At 38.8% G+C, this 10,010-nt stretch overlaps 1 protein-coding gene across 2 annotated transcripts in view; it reads right to left on the reverse strand.

The window, feature by feature from the left end:
• Positions 1–10,010, reverse strand: part of LARGE1 (LARGE xylosyl- and glucuronyltransferase 1) — a 333,162-nt gene that overhangs the window by 241,522 nt on the left and 81,630 nt on the right. The window contains exon 2 of one of the 2 annotated variants that reach the window (XM_026852234.1): positions 623–677. The exons of the other annotated variant lie outside the window; for it this stretch is intronic. The gene's annotated coding sequence lies outside the window, so the exon portion shown is untranslated. The remainder of the gene's footprint in view (positions 1–622; positions 678–10,010) is intronic. 2 annotated transcript variants of the gene reach the window in all.

The raw sequence follows: 10,010 nt of genomic DNA on the forward strand, positions 1-10,010 counted from the left end.
TCCAAGTTGTTTTGTTTTGGTTTGGTTTTTTTTTTATTTTAAATGTCTGCTTTGCCATTGTGGGATGTCTACCTTTTAATAAACCCACTTTTGTGAAGATTCAACAACACATGACTGGACAGGGTGCTAGATAATCTCATCTAGGCTCCCTTTTCCACCAAAGGTTGAACCAGATGGATCTTTTGATGCCCCTTCCAACCTGGTCTGTTCTATGAGTCTTTGAAAAAAATGCCCCTTTTTTATTAAATGCAACAGGTTCTAGATTAGAGAATTTCATAGAATTCATGTGTACTCAATACTTCTGTAAAACAAGGTCTTACTATGTCTCAAATTCAGAATTAATATTAATACTAATGCTAGAATTAGAACTAGTTTCAGATACAGGTTCTAAGAAGTTATGACCTAAATTAAAATGGAAAAAATAGGCCCCAGAAGGGAAAGGTCATATGAACAAGCTACCCCTTCTCTCGGTAAAAAGACGACAGGGCTTGTAGAAGCATTAAAAATATTTTAGAATTTTATTTTAATTTTAATTATTTTTATACACACCCTTTCAATCATCTCTGCATTCTTTGACAAATACCAAGAGTTTGGGAAAGGAAATGAAAGACCTTTCCCCTGCCTGAGCTCCAGTAAAAGAAAGGCTGCTTCATCACTTGTTAGCTGTGATCTTAGCTCTGGAAAAGAAAAGGCTAATTATAATATACAAGATTCTGTGAACTGAACAGAAACATAATCTACTATCATTCACATATATTAACATGAAACAAACATCCTCTACAAAAAGGAACATAACTTAAAATTATCCCCCCCTTTTTTAAATTTAAGCATCAATTCAATTTATTTCACTTCATCGTCACAAATTTCTTTAAGGAAAACAATTAACCAGCTAACACAAACTGACCAAAGAAACAGAATACCCACAAAAAAAAAAAAAAAAAAAAAAATCACATCATTATAGATGACTGAGCCAGCTACTCTCAAAAGATTGTTATTACAGAACAGGTATTACAACTCACATTTCTAGCACTGATAACACCTCTTAGGAAAATAAATAAACAACCTCCAACCTCTTTACAAGAAAAAGTTATTTTTTCCATATTATACATTATCTATGCTGCTTATTACGTATGTAATAAAGACACACTCTTCCTCTCTCAGACCATTTAATTACAACATAAGCTAATGAAGTATCTTCTAGCTTTTTCTTAGTCCACGATGCTTTTACAAGGAGCATAAAGGTCCTATTTTCCAGGCAAAGATTCCAATTAATAAAGGTCCAGAAAAAATAAATACAGAAAGCATGACACAAGAATTTCTTCAAGTGCAGTGCTTGTCATAAGGCAACATGGACTCATCAGTTCACTGGATGCTCTGCACAATTAAAGCAGTATTTTCTAAACAGAGGAAGGATAAGGTAGATGGAAAATACTGTAGTGACTCCTCAGGATGAGATGCAACAAAACAAAGCATATACCTACAGCTTTTATGATATATCTCTTCAAGGACCAGAGAATTCAAAGGGATTATGGAACTTGTTTGTGCAAAGGATGTTGTTGTGTCCCACCAATCAATTACATATGTTGGGATCTGTAATAGGACTACAAAGAATAGTTAGGAAAAGGTATGAATGAAAATGTATGTGTTGTGAAAGCACCAAAAGAAACAGTCAAAGAAGCAGTAAGTGATGTCATGTGTTGACAGGCAACCCCAAATACACATTACCAATTGCACTTCTGTATATGTAGTTTCTCAAGAGGTCTGTGTAGTGGTGCAATCCTGATCCTTCCCTGCCAGGCTGCTTGGTGCCAGGTGTGATTCCATCCAAATCCCCCCCAAGCCATACACCAATCTGTGGAGATAAGGACTGATAACTTTAACAAGCCTGGCTCCTGCCCCCCTCTGATTGCTCAGAAAGGGTTACAATGGCCCATCATCTCCTGATGGCCTAACACACCTGTGCCTGGGATGTGATCAGATGGAATAATAACAGGGTTGCATTCATCAAATTCTTGTGCAACTGCCAGAAGGCACCAGATAGTATTTGACAGAAGTCAACTACCTTGGACCCTATAAACTGGGACCACCAGAGAGACCCTTTGAGCTCTCCTGGATCACAGCAGGCCTGTGACCAGCATCTCCCCTGAGCTGGGACGCCTCAAGTACCAAAACTCTTAAGGTGTCATCTGCTCCAGATGGAAGGCCAGGGCGAAGTCCACCTGCTAGAGTCTCAATTATCACCCGTTGAGGAATGCCAAGGCATTGTATTTGCTCTAAACTCAAGAAAGAAATTTTCTTTGAGCTAGCTTCTATTTCACCCGTTCTTTCCCTGTTTATTGGGGTGGGTGTGTGTGTGTGTGTGGGGGTGTTTGTGTATACGTACCCTTGCCCTTGTTCCTGTGTGTGTCTGTCCCTTTTGTATACTGAATCCAAATACCTTTGTTTCTGTATGTTTATGTCTGTTTTGTGTATGCACATATATCTATATAAATTAAGGTACCGTTAAGTAAATTAGAGTGAATCTTGTCATTTTAGAATCTGAATAAGTCACTTTTCTGAGTTATTTTGTATTGACAAATTGTTGTTAGTTATTAATAAATCTAGATTATTTTTACTAAATCATTACCGTGTCAATACTTTCATCCGCGACAGTCTGGTTTCCTAAAATAAAAGACAAAATCAAGTCATTAAGAGAAGGTGACAAGAAGATAAAGAACAGGATTACAGTTATAAACCACCCAGACAAGGTGGCAAAAGGACAGTAGGGAAATCAGCAATGTTGCCTACTGACTTACAGAGATGGTACAGAATGAAAAGGCTAAGATTGCAATCACTGTCAACTCCTAAAGCATACAAAAGTTATAGTCAAAACCCACCATGTGATCACCAATAAAGAAAAAACAGCAGATATGATGAGAATGTAATCTTTTACTCTTCCTGTCACTGTGAGTAATCCTAGCCCTATCACTTCGCCACACATCTTGGTGCTTCTGGATATGTGAGTAAGAGAGTGAAATTAGTGAAAGAATGGGCGTGAGAAAGGAAAATGCACTCTAAAAACAAAAATCACCTTCCTCTTCTATAGGGCTTCCACATTAAATTTTGTTGTACTTGTCCCAGGCCAGGGCACTGAAAAAAGTCATAGAAAGCTTAGCTCATAGCACTAAGCTTAGTACTGTCCCTTGCTGCACAAAAGTCAACATACTTGGGGATGCTGAATCATATGATCCCATTCACAAATGCACGCTTGCTGCGTAGTCTCATGTGAAAATATATGCCACATGACCAAATAGCTACCCCTAAGCATCTTATAGCTGGGATTTTAATCATTAGGTAAATACATCCATAAAGAGGAAAAAAGCTATTTGTCACTGAAGTATAAGCACCCTTGTCATATGAGTCTTTTCTTGCCATCTTCTATAAAATGAACCACTGGGAAAGGATAAAGCAACTTAATGGCCTAGAGCAAATAAAAGCCACCAGCTCTACTGTTATTACTGGTACTAATGCAGCAATGCATTGCCTTTTCTCACACGTGGTAGTCTCCACTACTAGAGCCCCATACACAAATTCCAAAACAAGGCAAAGTCCTTCCTCCAGTGGCAACGAGGTGAGATTTGTGATGCATGCAGATCCAAGTCCTACCCCTGCTGTTGCTGTGAAATTCCATATGGTCATGGTGAACAACAAAATGACAACTATGACACAGCCACGGATTTGTTACAGCTCAGTCTCTGGTTCACGGCAACCTGAGAAACAGTCTGCTCACCCTTCCAGTTTATACTCTCCATAGAAGGAACCATGCATATAAATGTAACATCTCATATGCACTTGATATTATTTAACTTTCTCCTGCTGTAAGCACCTGCAGTAAATGGATGCATTCTCCATAGCATATAATGGAACACTAACGACTTTTAAGCGAACAATAATGCTGGCCCCAAAGAGCTTGAAAGCTGACAGGCAAAACAAAGGGAATCAATGTTCCATATCTGAAAAGCAGTACTGTGCAAAGCTGTGGAAACACTGATAAATAAAGCATGTTATAAGTAGCCTGTAAATACCTGATGCATGTTTAGTACTTTAACAGCATGCCACTAACTATTCCTGTTTAAAGTTTTAACTCAATAAATTACAGCTCCACTACTGTCTCTTTAAAGTGTTTTTTTTCCTTTGAAAAGTATTACAGTGTAGGATAAGGCGACATTTCATTTACATGCAAGTGTTGAAAATAATAATGAGCCAACAGTCACAGTTTGCAACACAGACAGTTTTATTTAAAAAAAGTTGGACAGGAAAAAAGAGCCTTAAGAGAAAAGCAGACTATGTTTGCTCTAATGGGAGGTAAAGAAAGAACAAAGGAACTTCTGACCTCAGGCACAGCCAAAATAAAAGTCGCAGTGGAGCTTCTTTCCTCACACAATTGCTGACTCTGTATTCACTTATTCCCATTACATATCATTCAGATATGCAAAAGAGCTGTTAATTTCTTCAGGGGAGATTTTTGCCATGTTATTAGCTAGGAAATATTTCCTGACACATGCTGAATTTTTGACAGACTTGCTCAGTTTTGACTCAGCCTTTTGATAATTACACAGCCATAGTGTCTATGAATACAAGTAATCTGTTTGCTTCTTATGCTGTGATTATTCCAGAGCTCTCCTGATAGCACTTACTGAGTCATTTCAAATACTATTCATTTTTTAATACTTCTACCTATTCATACTGCTTGGGATTTTTAAGTCTGTTTGTTTGTTTTGTCTTAATCTCAAATAATGGTTAGATTGTTACCATCCAGGAAAATGGCTGTATAGTGATTGCATAAATCTTCTGTAAGCAGGAACTGTATGTGTTTCTTCAGGCATTATACCTCCGCTAGCATACCTCTGTCTAACTGTCAATATTCTCTTCTACTTCATTCCACAGAGATATATACAGTTCCTAAGGTGACATATTTGTGAACATCTAACTTGAGACATACTAGTGTGTGGCCCTGCTTCCATAAAGTATAATTCATTATTCCATTAAAATATTAGCTTCATGATGTTAAGCAGATTTTCACAATTAACCAAAGTTCTGGTAATACCTGGCATTTTTGTAGAGTAGCAGCTTGCCTTTTCCCACTTGTGCTAAACATCACCACTTGGTGGGTCCTTTAATCTGCTGTATTTAGTAAAGGAAACAAAAACCTTAGACATTATGCTGCACATGAGGTAGGTCTCCTTCCAGTGCCCAGAACACACTGCCAGAAGAGAAAACACCCAATTGCTACCTGGGATTGAAGCCATGCTACCAATTCTAGTAAGCTGACATGGGCCCTCCATTTTTACAGGAAGATATGTACTAGACAGCCTGCTCACCACACAAACTGACACAGTCTGACATGGTGAAGCCAAAAATATTTCAGATGTTTGTTCCTAAGGACTCAAAACAGGGACTTTAATCCAAATCTGAAGTTGCATGAACATGAGGCTGTTAGAGAACGGCTTGCAGAGAGCAAGGCCATAGCTCCCTGCAGAAGTCGGTCACAGCCACCTGAGGTAAACAGAGGAAAAAACCCAGCGTACAGTGATGCTAACAGGGACTGTTGTGAGAACAAAGAGAGAAGTTGGGGCACATTATGACCTTGGGGGTGAGACGAAAACAGCCCTGGAAGGGAAGCAGGTTCACAGCAAGAAAGATGTTTATGCATACCAGAAATGCCACAAGGAGCTGGGATATTATAATGTAGGTTTTTTAATGTATCCAATAGAGTTACAAGTAGCATATTGTAGAGTGCTTATATAAGGTGTGATTTCCTTCAATAAAGTTGAAGCTTGCTCTATCATTCACATTGAATCGGCTGCTTGCTTCCTCCGCCTGCCGCATGAGGCTACCTGAGATAAAAGTGACTCATATGCAACTGTTTAAAAACTAATCTGATTATGACTTCTTCTGTATGTATCTCAAACATGAACTCCAAACTCTTAACACATGCCTTAATTCATTAAGTAGCATAGCACTCAGTTAATCTCTAGCAAAGTACTATGGTATGCAAGGTAACTTGTAAAGTTCATGGCTCTAGATCTGGCTTAAACTCACATGCCTGACAGCATGAAAACGAGTGCAAGAAAATTAGATCTATGTGCAGAGGAAACACTTGCATTGTTGATGACAGAAGATGCCTGGCACCTGTAACATGCTATGCCACTAAACCTGAAGTATGGTCATGAAATGTTGAGCTTAAGACCTATCCTTGATCACTTTGAGTCTGTACATTGCATATCTTTTGACCTCTGTTTACTTTCTTCTGCATTAAAATTTAATTTGTTGGAGAACACTATTCAGTTACTAAAAGGTAAGAGTCCACATTTCTTTTCAGAGCATCACTGAGAAATCTGCATGCAAACTTCAAGGAAAATGAAGTACTCTAGCAAACAGTTAGGTAATTTAAAGGTGAAGAATTACTGAAAAATCTGTAAACACCTGGTCATTTGCTTGACAACAACCTTATATGCAAACTTTTTTTTTTTCCTTTTTGACACAATCAAGTGTTTTTAGAGTCTCCTGATTCCTGTGGTGCAGAGGAAGGAAACACAGGTGAGAGCAGAAAGGGAAAATGGAGAAGGAACTGAAGAGGAGTACAGTACTGAAATGGGCTTGATAGATGCTCTAGCCCTTTGTCAGCACTCCTGTTTAGGTACGGAGACTAAGGGGCAAGGACACCCTAGGCATGACACAAACACTGCAGCTCGCTAGAGCACTGACAGAGTGGCATTTCAAACAGTCAGTCTTCTATGATTTCCCGGCAAACAAGAGATAGTTATCAAAGGCTGTTCAGTTCTCTGGGAATGGAGACACTGACAGACCAAAGCCATAATGATCCTATTCTAGCTGCCTTCATTGCGATAGGCATAGCGGCACTGCACAGTGGAAGAACACACTGGAATGAACCAGCATATACGTTACTCTTACACAGTGAGTTAAAGGATTAACTATTCTTCATATCAGTGGTGAAATCTTTGGCAAGTGGCACATAGTGGACGACTTTGATGTTATAGAAGTTATACAACAGTATCTCCCAGTGTTTAGAGCTGGTAAGCTTTAATGAGTTTAGGAGTTTAGTGTGTTTGCATGCAATCCAGCCACATGTAGCTCCTGTGCTTCTTATTCAACCTTCCGTTCTGTCTAGCAAAGGAAGAAACTACATGCTGTCTCACAGTGCTCATGGCGATGTTTAGCATTTGTATGATGCTGATGCAAGGTGGTCATATAATAATCTCAAAGGACAGACTTAAAATTGTGTTGCAGTGGTGGCAAAAGTCTTAATACTACATTTGGAAAATTCAGAAAATTCACATCTAATACAGCTATTGCAGCTGTACATTATGGGGTTAACTTGCAAGATCCATATTTTTAGAAAGCTGGCTGCATCATTTTTATCATGGACATTACTAGCCCCAGCTAGTATCACAGAATTCCAGACAGATATTTTTAATTTATTCAAAATTCTTTTTTAAGTGGTAGGAAGAGAAATGGGTAATACCAACAGTTGTTTCAACTTGCAGTACCACGCCTCCCATTATGCCAGCTGCTGTGGGATCAGCAACCAGCTTTCTGCATGGAGCAGAAGACACCTGCCATCCTCCTCTTCTCTGCACAAGCTCTGTGTTAAGAGGATGGTGCATTCTGTTGCTGGAAGTGTCTAGGAGAAGCTGTCTGCTGCTTTGTGTGGGATAGACAGTATAACCATCGTGGAGATCCCAAAACACAAATACCACTTCCATGACTACTGATGTTAGATTACTGTGATTTAAAAAAGCTGCTAACTGCATACAAATATTTTTAGCTCAAAGTTTTGGCTCATTTCCAGCTCAGTCCAGTAACTGCTGGAAGGCCATACTTCCAACAGCTGTTAAGATGATTTTTTTTTCCTCTTTTCTTTTTAACAAAGCTTTCAAATAGACTACCTCACACAAGCATTTTGACTATGGTATATTCTGGGCAGCATCTTCCACTAATAAGAACCGCTGACACACCTGTATGTCAGAAGAACTTCTTGTCCACTTTACTGCATGCTTCCTGAGCTTTATCCCTTCGCCCTTGTAAGTAGCAGCAATAAATGTTGTAGCCAGAACTCCCCTTGACAGCACTGTATTTAAGGTTTCACCCTTTCAAAGTGTGTCTTGGAGAGATGTACCTCTGGCATGGATGGAGCTGTACTTCTTAGTCAAGGGAACAGAAAACCATTTGAAACATAAGCCCCTCTGAGCACAGGAAAACTGTTTCTGTATTCCACAATGAGACAAGGAAACATGAACCATAAAGTGCAAGTTATCAGCCATGTTGTGTGGCATCACGGATGTATGCTGAATGGGGATGACATCACATGCAAGAACACAGGCAGTGTAGTAGTGGAGATGTCTGCCCTGGGGAAATATCACACCATTTTCATAAATGATGCATCTTCCATATGAGGTCTATAATCTTGCATTTTCCAACTGATCCAATCTGTCTCCTGTGCCAATTTCTAACAACTACTTTTTAAACATTGAGTTGTCAATGCAGTTCGGAGTGTTGGCCTTAAACCTGTAAATTAAACTGTACATGTGTTTTCTTCATCTCCTACCTAAAATGAAAGGCTCAGTATTACCTATTGTCAATGCAGGCCTTTTCATCAGCCATGAAAGAAAGGGAGAGCAGATCTCCCCACAAATCATCAAAACAAGCCTGAAAATACACTACACAGCTCTACTTTCCAGCAATGCAACTACAGATTGAGACAAATCCTTGAGAAAATGTTTTCTTACCACTCAAGGAATTCCACTTGCTGTCAAAGCTGAAGAGGAAAAAAAAAGGGTGGGGGAGGAGGGAGGAGGTGGAAGAACAATCAGAAAAAAACATTGCTAAACCCAAATCATGTTATGGTTTACCCCAAAACCATGTTTGACATTTTATAAATGTTTTTACAACCATGTTGTAATACTGCTTCAAATTTGGTGTTTTTTTTCATATGAATTGTAAACCTCAAAAAACCTAGACCTTTTTTCTTCCACTGCTAACAAGGCTGTCAATTCTAGAGCAGGAGTTAGAAGCAGGTACACCCCACCCTGACATCTCTAATGTTAGGTAGAAGGCTGATGAGCTGGGTCCTTCCTTCAGAATCCTGGAACCACAGCAGGTACCAGAATCTGTTTTTCTTCATTTCTACAATGTCTTATCCATTCTGATACTAAGAAGCAACTTCTTTCAGAATAAAATTACAATGAAGCAGCAGACCATATACCAGGACAAATCCACAGCTTTGATCCACTGAAACAGACAAACCACTGGTGCCTTGATCAGATTATCAACAAATATATATAATCCACTTAGAATTTATGAGATGCATTTGTTTCAGTCTTCAAGAAAGTAAAAAGTAGTATCATGCACTCTCCAATATCAAATTGATTTAATGAATCAAAATAATGTGTCATAACTACTGATGCGTGGCCACAAGAATAGTCATGACACTATCTACATGAGTAATTGCTGCAGTCAGTTCCCTCTCTAAAGACCAGATCAAACAGGATACAAGCTATCAGCAACTTCTTAGTAAAAACATTTACATGGATATTCAGTCTGCAAAGATGGAAAACCACAGCCTGCTTAGCACAAGTTTCCATAAGGTCCCAAAACCATGATGTTAGTAAGGGACAACTGCCAGAAGTGGGAAAACGGAAGCCCTCTCAGAGAAAAAGATAATTTGTCAGGTTTTCTTTTAGGGTATTTTTCTTTCTGACAGAAAACATGGATTGATATTGATAAAATTTGCAAGATGGGAAATTCATTCAGGACTGTGACTTACCTGGTTACAGTTATTTCTACAAAACCTTCTAAAAATATATATGCATATAATATATACATGGAAATATATTAACCTTAATTTACTTTTAATACATACATTTTTTTCCACAAGAGAACAGTACCTTCTCACACCCCAGTGCCAGGACACTCCTATGCCTTATCTTTGAGAATGTGTGTGGGGGGGT

This window comes from Athene cunicularia (assembly GCF_003259725.1).
Source record: "Athene cunicularia isolate RWA chromosome 1 unlocalized genomic scaffold, athCun1 chr1_part1, whole genome shotgun sequence".
Taxonomy (NCBI): domain Eukaryota; kingdom Metazoa; phylum Chordata; class Aves; order Strigiformes; family Strigidae; genus Athene; species Athene cunicularia.